This window comes from Triticum urartu, chromosome 4A, assembly GCF_056163025.1.
Source record: "Triticum urartu cultivar PI428250 chromosome 4A, HENAU_Tu73, whole genome shotgun sequence".
Taxonomy (NCBI): Eukaryota; Viridiplantae; Streptophyta; class Magnoliopsida; order Poales; family Poaceae; genus Triticum; species Triticum urartu.
Window position 1 is genome coordinate 599,493,153 of NC_141876.1, and position 23,824 is coordinate 599,516,976.

The 23,824-nt window shown below is 47.0% G+C and overlaps 1 long non-coding RNA gene and 2 pseudogenes across 4 annotated transcripts; 1 reads left to right on the forward strand and 2 right to left on the reverse strand.

Moving 5' to 3' along the window:
* Positions 1-6,733: 6,733 nt before the first annotated feature.
* On the reverse strand, positions 6,734-7,774 carry LOC147977115 (uncharacterized; annotated as a pseudogene).
* Positions 7,775-8,786: 1,012 nt separating this feature from the next.
* LOC147977116 (uncharacterized) lies at positions 8,787-9,691 on the reverse strand (annotated as a pseudogene).
* Positions 9,692-13,699: 4,008 nt separating this feature from the next.
* Positions 13,700-19,307, forward strand: LOC125553141 (uncharacterized). Of its 4 annotated transcripts, none has more exons than XR_015602193.1 (9): positions 13,700-13,821; positions 14,391-15,208; positions 15,339-15,479; positions 15,561-15,622; positions 16,083-16,213; positions 16,965-17,038; positions 17,910-18,068; positions 18,171-18,257; positions 18,888-19,307. It is a non-coding gene; the product is annotated as an uncharacterized LOC125553141 (long non-coding RNA). The 4 variants fall into 4 exon arrangements; XR_015602195.1 differs by having other exon boundaries at positions 15,339-15,427; XR_015602192.1 differs by having other exon boundaries at positions 14,391-15,479.
* Positions 19,308-23,824: the final 4,517 nt, after the last annotated feature.

The window sequence follows — 23,824 nt, forward strand, 5'->3', positions numbered from 1 at the left end:
TTTTCCCAGTGATTATTATTGTTTTTGTTTGTGTAAGAAATCCCCCAGTGGGTGGCTTAGCTGCGGATCCGCTTCACCTAAGTTTGTAAAAACAGTTTCCTACCGAGTGGCGAGCCAGCCTCCCACTCGGAGGCTTAGCTGCGAATCCGTTTCGCCTAAGTATTTAAAAAATCCTACCGAGTGGAGAGCAATCCTCCCACTCGGGGGCTTAGCTGCAGTCCAGTACTCGCCTAAGTTCCCTCACTTGGAGACTTAGCTGCAGTCCGGCACTCGCCTAAGTTTGAAAAAATCCTACCGAGTGGAGAGCAATCCTCCCACTCGGGGGCTTAGCTGCACTCCAGTACTCGCCTAAGTTCTCTCACTTGGAGACTTAGCTGCGGTCCGGCACTTGCCTAAGTTTGAAAAAATCCTACCGAGTGGAGAGCAATCCTCCCACTCCGGGGCTTAGCTGCAGTCCAGTACTCGCCTAAGTTCTCTCACTTGGAGACTTAGCTGCAGTCCGGCACTCGCCTAAGTTTGAAAAAATCATACTGAGTGGAGAGCAATCCTCTCACTCGGGGGCTTAGCTGCAGTCCAGTACTCGCCTAAGTTCTCTCACTTGGAGACTTAGCTGCAGTCCGGCACTCGCCTAAGTTTGAAAAAATCCTACCGAGTGGAGAGCAATCCTCCCACTCGGGGGCTTAGCTGCAGTCCAGTACTCGCCTAAGTTCTCTCACTTGGAGACTTAGCTGTAGTCCGGCACTCGCCTAAGTTTGAAAAAATCCTATCGAGTGGAGAGCAATCCTCCCACTCGGAGGCTTAGCTGCAGTCCAGTACTCACCTAAGTTCTCTCACTTGGAGACTTAGCTGCAGTCCGGCACTCGCCTAAGTTTGAAAAAATCCTACCGAGTGGCGAGCCAGCCTCCCACTCGGAGGCTTAGCTGCGAATCCATTTCTCCTAAGTATTTAAAAATCCTACCGATTGGAGAGCAATCCTCCCACTCGGGGGCTTAACTGCAGTCCAGTACTCGCCTAAGTTCTCTCACTTGGAGACTTAGCTGTAGTCCAGCACTCGCCCAAGTTTGAAAAAAATCCTACCGAGTGGAGAGCAATCCTCCCACTTGGGGGCTTAGCTGCAGTCCAGTACTCGCCTAAGTTCTCTCACTTGAAGACTTAGCTGTAGTCCGGCACTCGCCTAAGTTTGAAAAAATCCTACCGAGTGGAGAGCAATCCTCCCACTCGGGGACTTAGCTGCAGTCCAGTACTTGCCTAAGTTCTCTCACTTAGAGACTTAGCTACAGTCCGGCACTCGCCTAAGTTTGAAAAAATCCTACCGAGGGGAGAGCAATCCTCCCACTCGGGGGCTTAGCTGCAGTCCAGAACTCGCCTAAGTACGAAACACATCTCAATCCTTAAGGACGACGAGGGGCAGGTCGACTGCCACCTTCTCCTGGGGAGCTTCGCCACAAATACAATGCGCGATTCATCCCGCTCTATAGTAACGAAGTGCGGGTCGACTGCCACCTTCTCTTGCAGAGCTTCGCCACAAATACAATGTGCGCTCCGTCCCGCTCTGCAGTAACAAGGTGTGGGTCGACCGCCGCCTTCCCCTGGAGAGCTTCGCCACAAATACGATGCGCACTCCGTCGCCGACCCGCAAGGGCGACAAGACATGGGTCGACTGCTTCCCTCTCCTTCGGAGCTGCGCTGCGAATACGAAAGTTGTCTCAAATGAAGAATGGGTTCACTCAGCAGGAGATTCATAAAGATATTCAACGGTAAACCAAGTTCAGATAAATTCTAAAGGTTCCGGATCACAGATTGAAGTACTCGGGCATGCAGCCCGAAAAAGTTTAACGGTTACAAAAACCACTCGGCATTCCGAGGCAAATTTAAGGTGGGACATAAGAGTTTGTTCACTCCGCGGGAGGAGGGCTGGCAGGCTCGACGAACTCGTCCAGGTCGACGCCATCGGCAATCCGAGTGGCGGCAACAATGAAAGTCTCCATAAAAGTTCGGAAGTCGTGCTTCTGGGTGTTGGCGACCTTGATTGCAGCCAGCTTATCTTGTCGCACCTCCTTGCAGTGGACACGAACCAAAGACAGAGCCACATCAGCGCCACACCGAGCAGAAGACTTCTTCCACTCCAGCACTCGGTTAGGGATTCCGTTGAGTCGAGTCATCAGAGACTCAAGATCGTTTTGGAGTGTGGCCTCTGGCCAAAGTGCCGTGTCGATCCGTGACATGGCGACCTTCAGTCGAGCCAAGTAGTCCACGACACTGTCGATGCGAGATTCCAGACGGAGCAGATTCATGGCAGTTTCATCTTTCACGGGAGAGTTGATTGGATCCAAACCTGGTTCGATCCGCCCAGTCTCCTCTTCAAAGTTCTGGCAAAACTCTGCATTCAGGATCCAAGGATAAGTCAATTTTCGTACATTGAGTCGACACAAAAAAATCAGCCGGAACAGAATGTGCACCTTCAAGCTTGATGAACAACTTCTTGGCAAGACTTCTCAGATAGCTCTCCAGATCATCCCTCCTGCGAGCAATGCTTTCCATTTTCTCGCCCTGGACGAGATTCGCCTTCTTCCAGCGCGAGCACTCCTTGTTGGAGTCATTCAGAGCGATCTTCAGCCTGGTATTCTCTTCTTCCAACTGGTCGACCGAAGCCAGCTTCTGTTCGGCCAGAGCTGTCCTGTCGTCAGCCTCCTTACGAGAAGCAGCCAAATCCTCATCCTTCTTCGCCAGAGCTTCTCTCAGTTTTTCTGTAAAGAAATGACGATTGATTCAGAAATAGCAGAAGGGTACTCGAGCCTAAAACTGACCAGTCAACAAACTCGTCTTACCAGCGGCGCCGTCTCTGACCTTTTGCAGCTCTGTCCTGGCCAGCTCCAAGTCAAGGTTCAGTTGAATCTGCTGCCTCTCCAAGTCAGCAAAGCGAGCTCCAAGATCACAAGATTTCTGAAATCAAAGGGGAGAAGTTATTTTACAGCAAAAAACAACAAAGGCAATAAATACTAAGACTACGGTCGACTGCCCACAGTCCACCATAGTCTCGGGGACTACACCCAGTGGGTGCACTTTGCGTGCCCCCACCGGTTCTGATCCCACTCGACCGGCCCGCCGAAGTCGAGTCCAAAAAAAGGCAGAAAGAGAGAAAGTAGAACTCAGACTATAGTCGACTGCCAGCAGTCCACCGTAGTCTCGGGGACTACACCCAGTGGGTGCACTTTGCGTGCCCCCACCGGTTCTGATCCCACTCAACCAGACCGAGTGGAAGAGACAAACTATTTATACATTCGACAAAATACAAAGACTACAGTCGACTGCCAGCAGTCCACCGTAGTCTCGGGGACTACACCTAGTGGGTGCACTCAGCATGCCCCCACTAGTCCAAAAAATTCAATCGACACACCTAGTGGGTGTACAAATGAAAAGATTTTCGGAAAGAGTCTTCAGATAGCATATCCTAACAGAACAAGCGGCGACCAACTAACCTGAACGTTGCTTTGGAGAGCTGAGCTGGCATCATAGGCGGCTTGGCTGGCGTCCCGCACCGTCTTCATCTTCTCCATCATAATGCCCGCCTGGCGTATGGCTTCCCTAGCAGCATTCACCTCGTCCTCTGGGACATGATGGGTCGCAAAAACTGAAGGCGGGTCGACAGGGGCCTGAGCAGTCGACGAAGAAGGCAAGGCACTCGACAGTGGCTCGGCGAAGGTAACAGAACCCCGATTGACGTCGCCAGTGTCCTGAACGACTGGTTCCGCCCTCGACGTCGACTGTAGCGCTTCACTTACTGGAGCTCGCCTATTCTTCCTCGTCAAAGGCCTCTCGGGCTCTTCATCATCATCAGGGAGGTCAATAATGTTGGGAGCTGTGCAAAAGTTCAATTGCCAAAATCACGTCACCCAATGATGCACATTGCAGTTGAATCGACCGAATAAAGATAGTATGGCAGAAATCATACCCGGATTAGAAGTGACCGCATCCTCCATCACCTCATCATCATCCCTGTAAGCTGAGGTCCTGGAAGTGGCAGCGTTAACAATTCCAAAGTTCGTCCAGTTAAAACAAGAAAAACAAACGGCGCGGACCGTCGAGTGAATACAAAGAGAGACACTCACGCAGAGGCGACGGGGATATCAATCTTGATCTTCAGCAACGCCTTCCGAGTCCTCGGCTCTGCAACTTTGGGGTGCTTTGGCGCCTTCTCAGTCGGGGTTAGTGAAGAGATCCGAGGACGCTTCAAAGACTGACCAGCCTGAGTAGTTGCCTTGTTGCGGGCACTCGGCCGTTCTTGGTCGAGCTTGGATCGCCTCTCCCTGCGAGGGGGTGACTCGACTTCTTCTCCATCACTTGAGCCGTCGCTTCCTCCATCCCCTTCACCATCGGAAGTCCACTCACCACTGTCGCCGCCACTCGCCTCGCCTTCCAGTGCTTGCTCTTGCTCCCCGTTGGGCATTAAATACATTTCAATAATGGCCTGAAAGAAAGCAGGAAGAACAAAGTCAGTCGACGCAATATAGGCAGCTGCGCGAGTGAATTCAGATTACAAGCAAAAACTCAGAATCAGACCTGCTCTGGTGCATGAGACTGGTCGAATGGGGGAACTCTCCTGGCTCCCCTGGGATTATCCTTGTTCCCGGCAATGCCCGACAGCCACTTCTCCAGTGTGTCGTCGTCGACCTCCTCCGGGTGGATCCGAGTGGAGTCTTCAAGACCCGAATACATCCACATCAGATGGTCTCGAGCTTGAAGAGGTTGGATGCGCCGCTGAAGGAAGACCTCCAAGAGATCCATACCAGTGACCCCGTCACGAATAAGCTGGACCACTCGATTGACCAACACCGTCACGTGCACCTTCTCCTCCAGGAGCACCTTCAAAGGGGAGGGTTTCTCCACTCTATCCATGGTAAAGGGAGGGAGGCCAGTCGATTGCCCTAGCGTCGACTGGTCTTTACAGTAAAACCAGGTCGACTGCCATCCGCGAACTGAGTCAGGAAGAATCATGGCCGGAAAGGAGCTTTTCCCTCTCGTCTGGATGCCAAGACCCCCACACATCTGGATCACTTGGGTCCTCTCGTCACTCGGATTAGCCTTTTTCACTGTCTGGGAGCGACAAGTGAAAATATGCTTGAAAAGACCCCAGTGAGGCCGGCAACCCATGAAATTCTCACACAAAGAAATGAAAGCGGCGAGATAAACGATTGAGTTGGGGGTAAAATGGTGGATTGTGCCCCAAAGAATTTCAGAAACCCTCGAAAGAAAGGGTGAGGAGGCAAGGAAAATCCACGGTCGACGTGGGTGGCAAGAAGAACACGCTCACCCTCCCAAGGTTGCGGCTCAGATTCCTTCCCCGGAAGCCGCGCCGAGTCATAGGGGATCAGCCCCCCTTCGGCCAGGTCGTCGAGGTCTTGTTGGGTGATCCTCGAGTGGATCCAGAGCGTTCGGCAGGCCAGTCCGCGAGGAAGATCCGCCCCGGCTGGTCGCCTTCCCCTTCGACCTCGCCGTCGCCTTCTTTGCCCGCTCCAGAGCCGCCGTCTTCTCCTTCCCCATTGTCACCGGCGAGACGCGTACGGAGCGGTGATGCTGGGGCGAGAGCGAGCGCAACGGAGGGGCGTGAAGAGGAGAAGAGGAAATGGGAACACACTATTCGGGAGACTCCGGTCCAACGCCTTATATGAGGCCGCTTCCGAGTGGCTGACGGGTAGGCCCAGGTGGCTCTGTCAAATCCCGTAACGATCGCGCGCGCGATACGTGGCGAAAAAGGCGGCGCGGGGATCGAGGCGGCTCCGCTCTATCCCATCCGATTACTGCGGCCTCCCCCGTCCCGCGCGCTTCCCAAAATTCGGATCCACGAAATCTGCGGGCAACAAACAACTTGTCAGACCAAAGATCTCCTCCGCACCATCACTTGGAGCCTTACAAGTAAAGAAACTCACTCGACGAAGAATTAAGAATGGATCAAGGCGACTGAAAAGGATGTTGCTGTCATCACTCAGGTCCGTTGATCCGAAACAAGATATGCTCACGGCATGAAAAACGAGTCGGGGAAGTTCTCAACTCCTTCCCCACTCAAACCTCGATCCATTCGGGGGCTAATGATGAAGCTATGTACCTATGGTAGGGTCATGGACCTGTCCTAACTGCCCTACCCAAGGACATCTCTAGAAGAAATCACCTTTCAATCGACTTGGAGGTGTTCCACTCGACAGACTCGAAGACACTCGACCAAGAAGCAATCACTCGACCAAGATCCAACCACTCGACGGCCAGGAGACCTAAAGTCACTCCGCATGCTAACGGTCGGTCATTAAGTAGCTTTTATGGTCATCATAGCACCTTATTACTAGCGTTACCAGTAATGCCCTGCCTTAATGTACATTGAACCCTTTGTAACGTGGGCTGGCCGGGGTCCTGGAGCACTCTATATAAGACACCCCCCTCCTCCGAGACAAGGGTTCGCACCTCTGTAATTCATACTCACATAATCCAGTCGACCGCCTCCGGGCTCCGAGACGTAGGGCTATTACTTCCTCCGAGAAGGGCCTGAACTCGTAAACCTTGCGTGCTTACAGCTTCTCCATAGTTAAGATCTTGCCTCTCCATACTTACCCCCCTACACTACTGTCAGACTTAGAACCACGACAATTGGTCCGTAGGACTTTATTCTACTTAGAGTTATACAAATTATAACTTCCATTATTACAATAAAATAGCTGATAACATCAATTGAGTGATGTGGAGATTATATGAGATCTCTGTATGCGTCTTGGGTGTATTCCACCATCATGTTGTCGATATCAAGAAGATCTTCATCCTTCTTCCTTGTTTCCTGAGGAGCGCTTTGAGAAGTGCTAGCTTCAAGGTTCTCTTCTTGTTGTAAAGCGTTGAAGTGAGCTTCTGCCTTTTCCATGAACTTGTTTGCCTTTCCCAGTGGATTTGAGATATAAATCCGCTAGATGCTTAGGAGTTCGGCATTTGCTAGTACGATGGTTAGTACATCCACACCTTTGACAAATCTCGGATTTGGTGTTTCAGTCATCTTTCTTAAAATGACCTTTACCTTTAGATTGACCAAATGTTTTCTGCTTGTTGTTCCTTTTCCACTTTCCATTGAATTTCTTAAAATTCTTTTTATTTCCCCCATACTTTTTAGTAGACCGAGTGTTAGCATGTGCTTCAGGGAGTGGCATGGAGCCCGTTGGGCGTGTCTGATGATTCTTCATGAGAAGTTCATCATGTTTCTCAGCCTGAAGTAAAGTGTATATGAGCTCAGAATACTTTTTGTATTTTTGTTGACGGTACTGCTGTTGTAGTACTCTCATCGAGGGGTGGAAAGTGCACAAGGTCTTCTCAATAAGATCTTCTTCTGAAATTGCTTGGTTGCAAAATCTTAGTTTAGAATTAACCTTGTGAACTGCAGAGTTGTATGCTGCCACATATTTGAAATCTTGGAACCTTATGAGGGACCATTCTCTTTGGGCTTCTGGTAGCATAACTGCTCTTTGTTGGTCATATCTCTCCTTGAGAGAGTTCCATAAAGCAAGTGGATCCTCCTCCATTAAATATTCTGTTTTTAAATCAGGATGGAGGTGATGCCTTATAAAACTTAACGCTCCATATTTGACTGCTATCTTGGTATTTCCGCAGCGCCTTCAACAGGTGTGATAATTGTGGAACCAAGTTTACGACATTCTAATGCTATCTTGGTATCCATAGCCCATGATAAATAATTACTACCATCTAGCTCAAGTTCATGAAATTCTCTATTCATGACACCAGCCATTTTCCTGCATGTTGTGATCATGCATAAATTAGTTTTACTACGAGAGTGAAATTTAAGTAATAACAAATGCTTCAAAGGAGCAAAGTTCTGAAGTATAGCTGATGCTTTATACTTATATCTGTAGACCTCATTTTATGTGAATGACACTTTGAAGATAGTCACCGTTGTGGTGTAGATCTCGCAGCAATGGAGAACATAATCTGGTTTTGACCAGTAGATGTTTATATATCCATTACCTTGTGCCATACTAAATTTTACAAAAACACTTTGAAGGTAGTCATCTATCAAATGACTAGATGTAGACCTCACAGTAAGAGTGGATAGTCTGCAATTCGATGCAGTAGATCACACAGTTACCTTGTGTTTTGCAAGTATAATATTCGAGGTAATCACATCAATTCGCATATTTGGGAGAGCACTCGAAGATAGTCATTTTGCCAGAATAAAAGAGGCAAAAATGTAGATCTTTCAGCAATGAGGATAATCTGCAAAATACAGTAGATGCCTCATCTACCCTATGATCCCGAAATATGAATTGTAAATAAAATTGTTGTACTTAAGAATTACATATTCTAAAAGAAAAATGCTGAAGCAATCAAATAGAATATGTACACGTAGTAGTCTGAGACTTTATTTAGTAGACAATACTTGGTCGAACTATTCAAACTTACAGAACAACACATACTGAATATAATAAACAGATGTTCTTACTACAATAAAATAGCACTCTCAAATGAACATGACTGGCTGCTATGCAATATATTAATACTATGGCCATTCTCTTTTGAAAACGCCACAGCACCAGCAGCACTTATTGGATTTATTGGCCTGTAGGCCTATTTAGGTGAGGAGCGGGGAGAGTTGGCCTGGCCCATGCACCGACAGAGAGAGGATAAGGAGAGCAGGATCGAGAGTTTCCCCACGTCTCCGCCACTTCCAATTCCCCTTCTCTGTTCGTACCTGGACTCAGCACCGCTGCTCGTCAGCTCTCCCCTGCCCCGTCTCGCCGTCTTCAATGGAAGCGAGGTGGGCCCCGCTTCGCAGCACGGCCTGCTCCGCTGTTGCTCGCCCCAGGGGCGTCGCTGAGGCCAAGGGCATCCGGCGACCACGCGCCACGAAGGGCTGCGCGGTTCTGCGCCATGGCCGCGGCGAATTGGCGCAGGATCCGGCGGGCTTTCGGCGGAGGCGTCAGAGGAAGAGGCGGTGCCGGAGGAGGAGGTGGTGTCGCCGGTGATCCTCTATCTCCTCTTCTTCAACCTTGATCTTGATGTTCAAGTCGGGGATGGAGGAGTAGCCGCCGGTTCCCGCTGTCGCAGGCGTCGAGGATGGGAGATCCGGGACGGGGCCGTATCCAGGAGGGATGAAGTGCTCCGGCAGTTCGTCTGATGGCGTCGGAGACAACTTCCGGGGTGGTGCGCCCGTATGCGCTGGGCACGATTCGAACCCGTGCCGTACGCAGTACGGGGGCAGAGGCGGTGGCGCGAGTTCGCAAGGGAACATCTCTTCTTCTCCGAGGAATGGCGCCGATGGACCTCCAAGGAGCCAATCCATCGGAGGGATGGTGAAGACAGATGGCGGCGGAGTCGTTGGTACGATGTAGTCGTCGGCGATGGCCGGAGCCGGAGCCGAAGGCCCAGCATGGTTTGCAGCGGTGGTCGGAGCCGAGGGTCCAACCTGGTGCACCATTGGTGCTCGCCCACGGAGCGGGCGGTTGCCTTGGCGTGCGTACCCACGGCGGCGGTTCTGGCGGTGGTTCCAGGCGAAAAAGCGGCGGCGAGGGCCACTCCTTGCACCAAGTCCCTGACGGCGACGGCGACTTGCAGCACGGTGACGATGGGTGCGTGGAAAGCGACAGTTTTTTCTCTGGAGGAAGCATGCAATGGCGAAAGCAAGCGACGACAGGTCTCTCCCTGCCATTCTTACCTTTCCTGTGATGGCTCTCTGTCGCTCTCGGCAGAGCGAGTACTGATAACCTGTAAAGTGAAAAAGTGATTTGCCAGAAGTAGATGATTCTCATTGATTGAGCACTATATATACAGTGAGCGGTTACAATTCTGTGAGAGCATTTCTAACCGCAACATGCGGTTGCCAATGCGTGAGACAAAACAGCAACTGCACATAGCAGTTGTTAAGATGAGAGAGGAAGTACAACTGCTCATAGCAGTTAGAGAGTACAAGGTCGGTTCCTATGTCGGTTCCTTAATTAACATTTGTTAATTAGTAAATTAACAAATACTCTAACTCTATTCCTAACCATCCTGATCGCGTGTGAGGTTGTTCTTTCCTTTTCTAAAAGAGCGCTCGCTCCTGCCATCGGGCGCCCGTGCGCCGGCTAGTCACGTCCTTATTTTTTACTCCGTTAATTTTAAGGATCAGTTAGAAACGAGCATTTTTTTAAAGGAGCAATAGTAAATACTCAGTCGTTACTCCGCTCCTCTAAATTATGGGGAATCGTTTGAAGTTGCTCTAAGGTTGAATATACGGCTTAGATTTGGTTAAAACTTTGGATGGGGGCACATTTCTTTTTTCTGAACTTTCAGAAAGGGCTCTATATTATTATTATTTTCAGAAAACAAAATATAGTACAGTTCTGTCCAGGTGCCCGCATTGCCCCCGACAAAAGTTGGGCCAGGCTGCGGCGGCGGCGTGAGCGCAAGGCGCCGGCCTCCGGGTCGACGTGGAGCTCGGCCCTGTCCGCATCGCCTGGCCGGGCTGGTCTCCGTCGACCCGCGACGGCCAGCCAGGGCAATCGAGATCCTCAGTCTAGGAGCAGGCCCGGAGCTCAGTCCTGGCGGCCGAGGACGCCGGGTGGGCGCGGCCGACCGACCTGACACGCGCGCCTCCAGGCGCTGATGCGGCCCGCCTGAGGGGCATCATCCGCGCCGCGCTCGCCACTAATCGCTTCTTCGCATCTTGGTCCACAGCCAGGTCAGGGTAAGCTCGTGGCCTCTCTGTTGGTGTTGGGTGGCACCCGCATTTGCCCCCAAATTCAAAGCCTCCGTGCTGCGCCGAACACTTTAGATTTGGTAGTCTAATACCCCGACTCTGATGAGATGATAGTATTCTGACAGAATGATGCATATGTTTGACAGCCTGCTTAACACTGTCTGCACCATTTCCATACACCTCAAATGTACATTACTATTCAGAGAAGACTGACGAGGGTGCTATAGCCACCTCGTCTTCATTCGCATCAGTAATCAACCAGGTTTGCAGTCATTGGCCTGCTTCCTTCAGACTAGGGAATACTCCCTCCGTTTCTGAATATTTGTCTTTCTAGACATTTTCGATGACTACTACATACGGATGTATGTAGACATATTTTAAAGTGTAGATTCACTCATTTTGCTTCGTATGTAGTCACTTGTTGAAATGCCGAGAAAGACAAGTATTTAGGAACGGAGGGAGTAGTAAGGAAAATCTACTCATTAAACAGACTTTGGTGCGAGATGCACATGGATAAATACACAGCTTGTGTGCATGTGAGTGTCTTTGGGGTTGAGGGATGCGAGAGCTGACTTTGATTGCAGCTGGACACACCTATTATTGCCAGATGGGGTACACTTTATTTTTAGGACTGCGATAGCTAATTATTTATCGAGTTTGGAGTCCATTATTAAGTATACACTACTGTCTAGCTCATTGTTGCGTTAAGTTTATGTAGTATGAAGCATGGACTTGGCTGCTTTGTCCAAGTCATGGGCAAGGAATCGAGAAATAAGGATGACAGTCATCCTCCCGGCTCCTCAGCCGTTTGGATCCTTGGCCGTCGGATCTGGTTGCTTGATTGGATCTCGGCCGTCGGATCGACCCCTGAAACGACCTACGCCGTCGGATCCACCTGGAGGCACTATTGCAATGAACAGTTTCACCCCCCTCCCCCGCTGTTTCACCCCACTGTAAAGATCTCATGCCACCGCCGATATTAGGGTGCCCCCGCGAGGGTATTTTCGTCATTTCATGTCTTACTCCCTCTCTCTCCCGCACATCTCTCTCTCTCGCACACGAGCCGCCGCCGCCTGCGTTCTTCCCCATCCGCCGCCGCCGCCCCCATCCTCCGCCCCCAGCTGCACCTAGCCGTCGCTCCTCCCGCACAGCCGCACTCGCACCGCCCCCTTCCTCTTCCTCTCGCCTCACCTCTCTCTCCTTCCAAACCACCTCCCGGCCTCGCCTCTTCCTTCCTTCTCCTCCGGCGCCTCCTCCCCGTTGGCTCCTTCTTGCCCCTCCTCCGCCGGTCCTCCTTCTCCTACGTCACCCGGAGGGGTGCAGCTGCCGCTTGCGCTGTAGCTCCCCCTACGAGCTCGCGCGCCTGATCCGACGGCAGGAAGCCGCACAGCCTGGCGACCAGGAGCTCCCCGGCGTGGTTCCCTGGATGGAGGGATGCTTCCTCCGTCACTGCCTTCTCCATGCCGATGCCATCAGTAGCGGCGGCGGTCGGGCTGATGCGACGCGGCTGCAAGCTCATCGTGAGAGCAACGGCAACGACGAGCTCACCACTCCTTCTTGCTGCGCCTGCTAGACCTCCAGGTGCATCTCTCCCCCCTCCCCTCTCCCTCCCCAGAGAATCTGGACCTGGAGATTTCAGACTGCTCAACGTGGAATAGAAAACCCTAGCAATTTGGTGTGGTGTTCATAGAGAGGCAGATCCAGCTTTGCATTTTTTTTCTCATGATGTTGTGTTCTTCAATTTTGCATTGTGTGAATAGGTTCGAATTGAGGGGGTGGGTAGAACTAGATGTGTCCTAGGTATCTGCACAGTAGTTTTTGTTGCCTTCCTTAGCTTGTTGGGTACCTGCTTATTTTCTGTTTAGGAGGACCGATTTGTCCTGAGGCTGTGTCCTTTCTCAAGGAATTTTTTGTTCCTATCTGATACTAGCAGACAAATTGGTTGCAGGGTAGCCGGGGTAGGTCTTTCTGCATATGCATTTGAATATGAGATGTCTCAAGATTGTTGGTCTACTTCTTTTGGTCTTATACTGACCCTGTCTTTGGTCAGGACAACTTGGAACAACTTGTGTGTCCCTCTCAGATTCCTACAGAAGAAAGGATACATTTTCTTTTCTATTGGATGGACAACAACATAACCACAACAATAGGTCTATCAGGTAATTGGCCATCTGTCTTTATCCATGTGTAGTTAGAACTTATATGTCAGATTGTGCAAACCACCTCGATTGTCATCTAAATATTATCACGATCTTTATTTTTTTGTTTAGCCTAGCAAAGGTCAAATTGCTTCTTCTTTTCAAAAAGTAATTTCTGATGTCTAGAGTTTGTGCCTCCAGGATCTTGGGCTCCTACTAATCTTTTCTGAACTTTGTTAATTTTGTCAGAAGAAGCAGGAGCGAAGCAAAGGCAGGATTCCATGATGAGTTTGGAGTTTACCCTCTGTTCTTGGAAATTGAAATTGTCTCTCATGCGAGCGGCGACCTTTCTTAGCCATGGTGAGTTTGAGGCTTACCCTCTGTTCTTGCTAGCCAAAATTGGTTTCTCATTGAATAATGTTCATCACACTGTACTCAAGAATACAAAGGAAGCTACCCAAATGTGATAGATCCTACTCTTCGGCAGCTTAAATTGAAAGATGTAGTAGCTGAACAAGACTAGGATCATGTTTACGATGCATTTTCCATCGATACAGAGGTATGAATCATTGAATCCTATGATTGACATTGTAAAAACTCTCAGTGAGCAGCCTACCTCCTGAATTAATAGTGAGAAGCCATATATTTTACTTTTAGGTGTAAAAAATAGTAAAAGATGAGGTAGCCATCTCCTACTGAATTAATAGTGAGAAGCTTACCAGCTGAATTTTATTCTTAGATGATATGAAGGATTATCGATATTTACTATTTAGGATGTATGCATATATGTTACTGGTCTTATGATATTGTTAGCAAAAGTTTTAGTGCTCTTTATGGTCGACAGTGGCATGCCGCTCCAAGCCACTCCGCTTTCCATCAACGCTGACAACCACAGCAGGGGTGGATCCAGCCGACAAGAGGCAGAGCGGCGGTCAACGGTGGTGGCCTGCTCCCAAGCTGCAGGTGAGAAGGTGACGCAACAGTGGTTGGTTTGCATAAATATTGGTCAATGCATTCTGAGAATATTTTGTGAGGTATCCTGATTGGCATATGCCGTTTCCAGCATTTGGGCATCGTGGTTGTAGCTCACAGTCGGGTAGAAAATCAGTTATGTAGCTATGCCAAATTATTTCCTTCAATATTGTAAATATTCATGTCCATTGCTGGAAGCAAAAAACCTTTGATGGTATATGACTTAATAATCCACATGGATTCTTATACATAGGCTGTTTAATTACTACGTCCACCGTTTCTTTTCAGCTAAAGTCTTTGTCATACTGTGTACGGTGTCAATGCGAACTACCAGAGTCACATGAGGCTCACAATAAGCAGCAATATTAGTGCCACTCCTGTCCAGTGTTGATAAATTGATATTTAGCCTGTTTACCTGGCACCATCAGGTCCAAGGCAACTAGATTAGCTAACCTTAGCCGTGCATCGCTCCCGTGTTTACTCTTCTCTGGTGCTGCTATTACTCACACAATTTGGATCGGGAATACAACACTGTTTAACATTCAGTTTTGTTTTCTCAGTGCTTTGGAGAAGATGAACATGAGGCCCCAACCTGCACTGGCATAGCTAGGCAGGGGAGTATCCTTCCACTTGACATTTCCTTCTCAGTTTTGTATGTTTAATTTTTAGAGCCGTGGTTACTCTGAAAACTGAGATGTGGAGATTGCGGTATTGATCTTAGTTCAATCCATTCTATTACGTAGCCTTGCTTTGTTATCCATGATTTCCCTCATTTGATTGATTTGACACATGTTCATTCACTAGATTATAGTCTACTTCGTGTATTTAGTTCTAGGTTGTTTTGATCTAAGTGGTACTTGATTTCTTGGCATTGTTCATTGCCTCGAGCCATGTCTGATACTGAATTTGACCATGATCCTCTTGTAGTAAATATGACTTATTTGCTCTCTATTGGAATATTTCTTTTCACATATTGCTAGCTCCTTAGGTGTAATGTTGTTTAAAATATTTGTCCTGGAGCTCCTTTGCTCCTGTTCTTGGTGTAGATAAACCAAAACTGCTCCTTTTAGGCCATCCAAGAGTCTTAAACGACCAACATTGTAATTAGCATATGTGGACAGTTACGCTACAATGCCCCCAATTGTTTTTCAGTGATAACTCTTGCTCCAAATTTTGCTTTTCGGGAGGTGGTTGAGGTAGAGATTGTTGTGTTGTGGCAGTGCACACTACGGTGCCGGGTTGCATAGGGGCATGCCCTTTCTTAGTATTCAAATATCATGTACTAATTGTGTTTTCACTTTGTATTGCTTACTCACAGATGTCACCGGAAGCGTCATGGTTTTTTCTTAAGCTCACCAAATATTTCTCTTCATATTTTGTATGTCTGACAACTTCCCGTTACACAGTTCCGCTTTTGGCTGGACAAGCTGTCTACTCTCTGGTCTATTCTTAAATAGGCATGTTGGTCTTTTCTAACATAACCAGCCTGCCATTTCTATTACTCGCAGAACATTTCACTTTCTGTCAATAAGCATTTATCTCTATGCTAACTTGGTGTAAAGTAGCCTTGATGATGTGTGGAGGCGGTCTGCTCAGTGTAAGAACAAATAGTTGGTGGCTCCCATTTTTATCTCATTTCGTAAATCAGTGTAAGGTAGCCTATGTCAATATCTGAAAGTTTTTTGTGTTTGTTTATCCTCCTTAAATCAATATGTTCTTTTGATTTGTAGGACTGTTAGTAAGGTTGATCATCGGCAAGCGAAAGTGCTTCGTGGATGCTTGCACGACCAAGGTGAGTGCATATGGACGAGCTGGTGACGAATCAGTTTCGCTTTTGTATTTCCTTTTGCATTGGCTTATTTGATTTCAACGTTATGGGTTCAGTGTTCATCTTGGAAAAGATCTACATCATAATTTGGTGTCTCCATTTAGGGCTAAACAGTAAAAAATATTGTTGTTTCTTGTGACGATAAACAACTTATAGTTGTTTTGGTAGCATAATTAGGTAATGATATTGTTAAAAGTTTAACTGATTTATGAGAATAGTTCCATTATTTAGTCTCACGGGTCGTGTTCTTCCTTCAGCGGCTTGGGGGGGGGGGGGGGGGGGGGGGGAGTGCGTGTTTTCGAGGTAAAATGCATGATGAATTTATCTGTAAGGTGTTTTGGCCATATGTCAGAGGAGATCATTGGATTTTCCTATCCTTATGTTTTACTCCTGAAAATAGCTTCTAACGATATTGTTCTGCTAGCCCTTCAAGCTCCCAGAGTGCAAACACCATGAGATAGGGATGTGAAACTGAAGGAAAGAAGGCCCTGACCACTCTCATCATTTACTCAAGTAATAACACTTATCGGCGATAGGAACGACAAGTTGACGCAGGTGAGCTTAGTGTCTCTTATGATGTCGTTTTATGTCTTGGCCTCAAGTTCACAACCAGTTCTTTGTTTGGTGAGATGTACGTGTTCTTTCATGGTTATTCTCATTAGGTGGCTGCACTTTTTTTTTTCTCAATTTGTGTTCTGAATTTGAGGTTGCAGATGCGTGCCTCGATTGTTTATATAAATGTGTAAGTAGAAAAATTTCATGGGCAACAACCTGGGATAGGTAAGAGAGATACGAATCATATGATGGTCTTTCAGAAGAGATGCTGCTACGAAGATCTTTGTATGTCCCTAGCGGCCATGCCGACAACTTACTAGATGTTTTTCTTCCAACGTGGATCTTCTTTTCTTAAGAACCAACTTTTATTGTAGATCTTTTTGAAAGCATGGCATATGAAGTAGAACTGGATTTTACATAGTTATATCTACGTGCTTGTCCAAGTATAGACTTCAATATATAGCTTGTGAAAATTTAAAAATCGTTTGGTTTAGTGAATTTCCTTTGTCCAAGTATGATTCCTTTTATACTTCCATTTTTTAGTTGCCACTATTTTGTATTTTGTATTAAATTGACATTTTGAAATAAGCTGACGACGATCCTCGGCAGCGAGACAAGTGTATGGAAAATTCAGTTTCTTTAGTGAACTCAGTTGAACCTTGCAATTTTAAGTATGTGCCGAGTCGTGCATAGCTTTCTGTTTTGTGTAAGTGGAAAGTATTACTAGTTTCACTTTGTCCAATTTTTTCAGGGACAGCTTTTGGGAGTTGGTCCAAACTTAATGCATTCATGGGATCACCAATTTTTGGCGATGGTTGAGATTGGGTAGGTTGTACCATGAGTTCCTGGATGATTGTTGCAATTCTCATGCTTGCTTGCAAGGATGTTGCATGAATTGGAGAGATTGGGACTGAATACTGACCTCGAATATATATTGATGCTCCTATCTTCTCATTGCATTTGTCTCTGCATTAAATTAGTCAAGTTAAATTTTCAGTACCGATTCTACGATGTATTCCCCTCATGGAATTTTGATTCCTCTTTCTATTAGAGTTTTATGTCTTATTTATATATTAGATTTATTTCTTCTCCTATGACATGCAGTTCTACAGTTGCGTTTCCATATGCATCTACGCCCCACCAGTATACTTGGTCTTTCAGTTATGCCATCCAGTTTCCTCCCTTTTTGCCTGGTTATGGCCGTGGTTAGCTTAGGAAGAGAGAGCAGCACAAATGAACTGCATTGATAAGTTCACATGTAGCAAAATCTGGATTGAAGTGATCCTCCAATTTCAAGAATAGCATACTGAATATGGATCTATTAAATAATACTGAATGTCATGATGGCCTTCCTAGGAGATGTAGTTCTGAATATCCTACTGCTCTATGGATCTATTATTGCAAGAACTGTATAACGATATGCAGCGAGCTGCTTCATACCATCATTTAGCGTCTGTATATTCTATCTGATTATCTTTCCTTAGTGCCGTCTGATGAGAGGCATTCTTGTTGCCCTGTACACATCTTGTGCTCCTATGATGGGGCAGATGATGTTATTTAATTAATTATCGGAATAAAATGATAATCCATTGGGCTCCCTTCCTTCATTGTGTCTTTTTTTTTTTTGCATGTATAGTACTTCACTGCTTCCTGCATGTGATTCCATTTGGTTTCACTTTGATTTTGTTTTCTACAGATCGTTTCTTGGTGGCTGCTAATGAATCATGTAAGGATGGCGCAGAATTCACCAGAGGAAAAAGACCGAACTACGGAGTTTCCCCATTGTTAGAGCTCTTGGTGCCCGGACAAGCCCTCTATCTCGATTCTCCCTTCGCAGCTCAGCTCCACCGACCAGGTCAGTCCTCATTAATGGACGGTTACATGGTTTGTTTTCTTTTTGAACTCTAAATGTGTGCCCGCCTTTGAGTAATTTCTTGGATCCACGTGTTCTGTTCAGATGGCGATGGCTGACAAAGAGCTCGATGTCCATGGCTCGTCAGGTTCCGCTGGCTCCACTAACAACCGTCTACGGGCGCTTGCACAGGTCAGGTGAAACCCATCCTGTCCCCTCTCTGATTTTACTGGACGGTTGCAAAAATATGATGAGTGTGTGACTCGGGAATTTTTATAATCAAAAGAAGTACTCATAGATGTAAACATTGCTAACTCTGCAAAGAAACACGCATCTGATCTAGGGATTATTGATGCTCGCAGATAGTAGTAAAGAAATAGTGATATTTAGATCCAGGCAGTGTGATGATTTTAACTCTATTTCTTTGACGTGCTCTTCATGTAGTTAATAGCTCTGTAGGTGTTTCCTCGATTGATTAGATGTTGTCTAGGCCTTCTATGTAGATGTATTTTGTTTATAAAGCGCAAGCATTCTACGTGCTAATTAGATTTCTGTCTTTGAAGGTGATCATATTGATCTTACCTTATCGACTGCTCTTACTAAAACAAGTTGTATTTTCAACTGATTAATAGCCCCATTGTTCTTAAAAATGCTCATCACATGCAGACAATCTGATTAACCGATAGACTTAACGTATCTTTTTTTTAACACTATGTCTGCTTTTATCCGTGACTGATTTCTCTGATATCTCTCCCGTGCTGTGATGCAATTAGTGTAAGCAGCTCCTCGTGGCCTTATGTTTTATGTTCTCGGGCACTGCAGGATACCAAGCGAGTGTTTAGGATCCCACACCGGGCATTTCTTGACATGCTCCTAGCACACCTTACGCTAATCACCGGCTTAGTATGATCGTGTTGTACATGACGACGGCAAGATTGTGTGACCATCTTTTTCAACACCTCAACATTGGATCTTGGAGGACCAATCAGTATGAACGCGTCGTGTCGTCATTCCTCCTGGTCTACATTATGCCCAAGACATGCAAAGTTGTGGATTGTCTGTAAGCTACCATGTGCTTTTGTACGTCCTATGCCTGTGATATTTGCTACTAAACCTATTGTGCTACGTGCTTTCTATGTTCATACATTGTTAGGTGGCTCCTTATTGTGTGCATACAAACAAACCTTACTTCTGAATGATTCTTTGTTAGTTTTTTATTTTTATCATGGTTGACAGAATAATGAGTGCAAAAATTATTTTGCTTAAATCTGGTTGCTTGGCTGACAAAGATATGCTTTCTATGCTTGTGATGCTTTCTATGCTATGGATTTTATGTATTGGATTAGGGCCAATGCTTACTTAGGCCATTTTAATTTTGATAAGCCTATTGTTAAAGTTCAAGATACTACGGTTGATGGCTGAGTACAACTGTACATAGATTGTCCTTGGATTTTCCTTTACGGTATATACTGAGTGAATTGTGAATACTGTTACCTTGGCCATTATTCTTTGTATGGTGTATACAGTGTGAATGCATATGCTAAACCTGGTGTTTGGACCGGCACCCTCGCGCCAGGGCGCGATGCCGATCTAGTATGCCATGAGATGAGGTAAAAAGATTTCGTCTAGCATGTGCTTGATAAGATATGAAGATTATAAGTCTTGACCCCTAAAGACATGAAAACTGAATTCAGTACTCTACTCTGTAGCACTAACTATTGCGTTATGTTGTGAGAGGCATCATCATTTGGTTTACTATTTCGTGGCATCATCATTTTAGTACATCTTATTTGTAAAATGTACACCATTTTAGAGAAGACTGGCGAGGATATCACTATTGGGCCCTTCATCTTCACTCAGATCAGTAATCAATCAAGTTTGCAACCAGTCGGCCTGGTTAGTTCAGACCTGTTAGAATAAATCCGAGGTGCTCCGTCGATCTAATGAGGATCAAGCAATCACACCAGCACAACACCGAGATTTGTTAACAAGGTTCACCGATATGGCTATATCATCGGGGCATGACTATGGGCGCTCCTCCCCATGACACCGCTACAATACCGCACCCCGGCCGCCCGGGCGCCGGCACACGCCGCCGGCTCCCCCCGCGTGCCTGTGCTATTATGTTGGCATAGGTTACATCGTGTGTCTACCCCCGATATATATGAGAGGCCTAGGATACAAGTGTTCTATTAGGACACAACTCTTATCCTGTTTACACACAGTCCAAAACCAAGTCCAACTGTAACCTACCTTGTACAATAATATTCGACACAACTCTAACAAACTCCACCTTGGCGACTATTCTCCACCATCTTGAATTCGTCCGTGCGTCAAACCTCCATGTACATTGGACTTGAGATACGCCATGAGCACCGCTGCTACTCCCAGACTCCATATGACTCCACCTGCAACTGTAGTCCCTTCTCGTCTTCTTCACAGTCAATACTCGAGCAAAATTAAGTTCCTCATTACTCTACCTTGTGTTTCCAACTTCCGGAGTATCCATTCAACAATATCACACACCAACCATTGTCTGCGTGAAAAAATGAACAACTCACATATTGGACGTCACATACAAGAGTTACCTGAACTCAACATCACCGCTTTTTCTTGACCATCTGTCTGAAACTTGATGGAATTTCACCGTCGCCCTGTGTCACCCTGAGTCAAATTCACAGTTGTCTCATTCTTTTTCCCGGATAGTCTCTGACATGTCCCACGGCTATAACACTCCGCCTCCTTCTGTATTTGTCATCCGCACTTTGCCATATGCACTGAACACCACAAAATATACGGCCATGTATTCTCTCAGCTTTTGACAATTTCAGACTTTCCGCCACTTTCTCAGATTCTTCATGGTCAACTCCAGTTCATCAATCGGCACCGATAGACCTAGTCACCAACTTGAATCCGGTACTCGTCAACACTGCTTCAGCACCCCCTTGCACACTTTGTCTAACAACATATCTGACCACCGGTGCCCTGGCCTGTCGCTGTGTCCCGTGCTTACCGCACGCCTCGCCGCTATCACCGCGCCGAGCCTCTGCTGTCCTGGTCAAGTCTCCCGGGTAGCTAGCCCACACTCCCTCAACCCCCACTGCAGAGAACCATCGATCATTACCGACCGATGCCGAGTATCACGTCTCCATCAGACCACTGGCGCCCAGTCCGATCCACGTGTCTCTCGCTTTACCTGCTGAAATAGGCTTCGATTCTCCGAATTCTTACGTCGTAGCCCCTCCATCAGTACAGAGTGAAGTCTTCTATTAAACTCCATCTCCACCTTCAACATGACTCCATGATGGTTGTACGTGCCACCCTCCCGCGCCCTGTCGACTCCAAACTCTCCTGTGCGCACCATCTTGAATCAACCCCGCGTCATAGTCTGTCGAAGCCGCACAAGCCCTCAAGCCCGCATCACGTGTTTACACGCCCCAGAAGTCGGCCACCATCAGCATCACGCTCCTATGTCGTCGTCGCTGAAATCACCGCCGTCTTCTGCTTTAACCAACATCCATGTCGGTCCGCCAGACTGTCCAGTCCGACCCAGCCAAAGTTATCCGACTGTAATCATGCTCCACCCTGCGTCGTGTCCGCCTCACACATCTGTGCATTGCCTTGACGCCCTGTGCATGCATGATACCTGCCACGACGAGCTCCAGACTCCTCCGAGCCATATATGCATGCCGCCATCCTCGTCGCATGTGCTCCATCTTGATCAACTTGGCATTCCGCTACACAATCAAGCAACCCGTCACACCAACAGATTAAACATCCACCTTGATGCAACACTTGAAAACACGCAGCCTTCAGACCAAAATAAACATTGATCCAACTACCAATTGACATTGATATTCCATGAATATTGCGACTCCGCGTCCTTATTTCCTGCAGTGCATTGACCGCTGCCATCATGTAACACAGAGAAAACCCCAAAAACGACATATCAGTGGCAGCCTCCCGTGCCCAAACATGGCACAAGCTGACCCAAATTTCCCTTTTTCCTTTTTCTCTCAAGCACCCGATGGCAAGCACACCACATGTGACGCCCTTTCTTCAAACAAATCTTGTGTGTACGTCTCCACTTGCATGCCTCGACCTTGTGCATCTGCAGCTCCACAAACTAGCCCGTCCATACATTGACCAGCCATCTGCATGGCCTCCTGCACGCCCGACTTAGTAGACTTGGCCAATCAGTGCGCTGGAACGCACTTCGGGCCGCCGCCCATGCGCGCGCCCGTTGTCCCGATCGCGCTGGACTGCCTAGGGCACCACCCGTGAATACGTCCCTCTGCCAGGGCCTCGTCTGTGCTGCCTCGCCGCATCTCGATCGATCTTGTCGACTCCGAGACACCGACAACTCTTGCTGCTGCACGATTCCATCGAGAGCCGCCACCGCTAGTAACCTGCTGCCGCCAAGATCTTTTGATCCAACAAATCCGATGACTTCAAAACCTTGCTCATGATACCACTTGATAGAATAAATCCGAGGCGCTCCGTCGATCTAACGAGGATCAAGCAATCACACCAGCACAACACCGAGATTTGTTAACGAGGTTCACCGATATGGCTACATCCTCAGGGCATGACTATGGGCGCTCCTCCCCATGACACCGCTACAATACCGCACCCCGGCCGCCCGGGCGCCGGCACACGTCGCCGGCTCCCCCCGCGTGCCCGTGCTATTATGTTGGCATAGGTCACATCGTGTGTCTACCCTCGATATATATGAGAGGCCTAGGATATAAGTGTCTTATTAGGACACAACTCCTACCCTGTCTACACACAGTCCAAAACCAAGCCCAACTGTAACCTACCTTATACAATAATATTCGACACAACTCTAACAAGACCGAGGAATAATGAGAAATGTTGACTCATTGAATAGATTTCGGCGCGAGCTTCACTTCGATAACAAATAATTGGCATATATGTTCTTTTCGATTGGGGGAGGGGGGTGGGGGGCTGTGAGAGTTTGACTTTGAATGCAGCTGGACTCACCTGCTATAGCCACAAGGGTATAATATTTTCAGGACTGGGATAATTAATTAACTATCGATTTCGAAGTTCATTATTAAATATATACTCCCTTCGTCCGAAAATATTTGTCATTAAAATGGATAAAAAAAGATGTATCTAGAACTAAAATACATCTAGATACATCACCTTTTATCCATTTTGATGACAAGTATTTCTGGATGAAGGGAGTACTACTAATTATTGCATCAAGTTGTAGTTATGCACCATGGACTTGGGTGCTTTGCCCAAGTCATGAACATGGGATACACCATGTGATGGGGGTAAAAAGATTCCAGCTCGCATGTGCTTCATAAAGATATGGAGATAATAAATCTTGATCCCTAGTCATGAAGATAACTTTATACGTTCTGTATCCTCCTTTCAACCTTCTTGACTTATGTAAATCCCCGTCCTTCTCATCCAATCTTGACAAAAAAATACCTACTATGTGAAATCAGAATTGTTGACTTATGAAAATCCTTGTGTCATTCTCCTGCAATCATGACAAGAAAAATACTTGCTATGTGAAATCAGAATTGAATGAATCAGTGTGAACAGAGAACTTGACAAACTTGGTTTGGCTAGTGAATATGAGTAATATGCACTTCCACAAACCGCTCAATTAAGGTTGATTGGCCATGAGGATTTCTGGTGCCACTATAAATTCACGATGAAAAATACACACATGAAAGTACTGTTGGATGGAGAACAAATCGAATTTCAAAAAAGAATAGAAA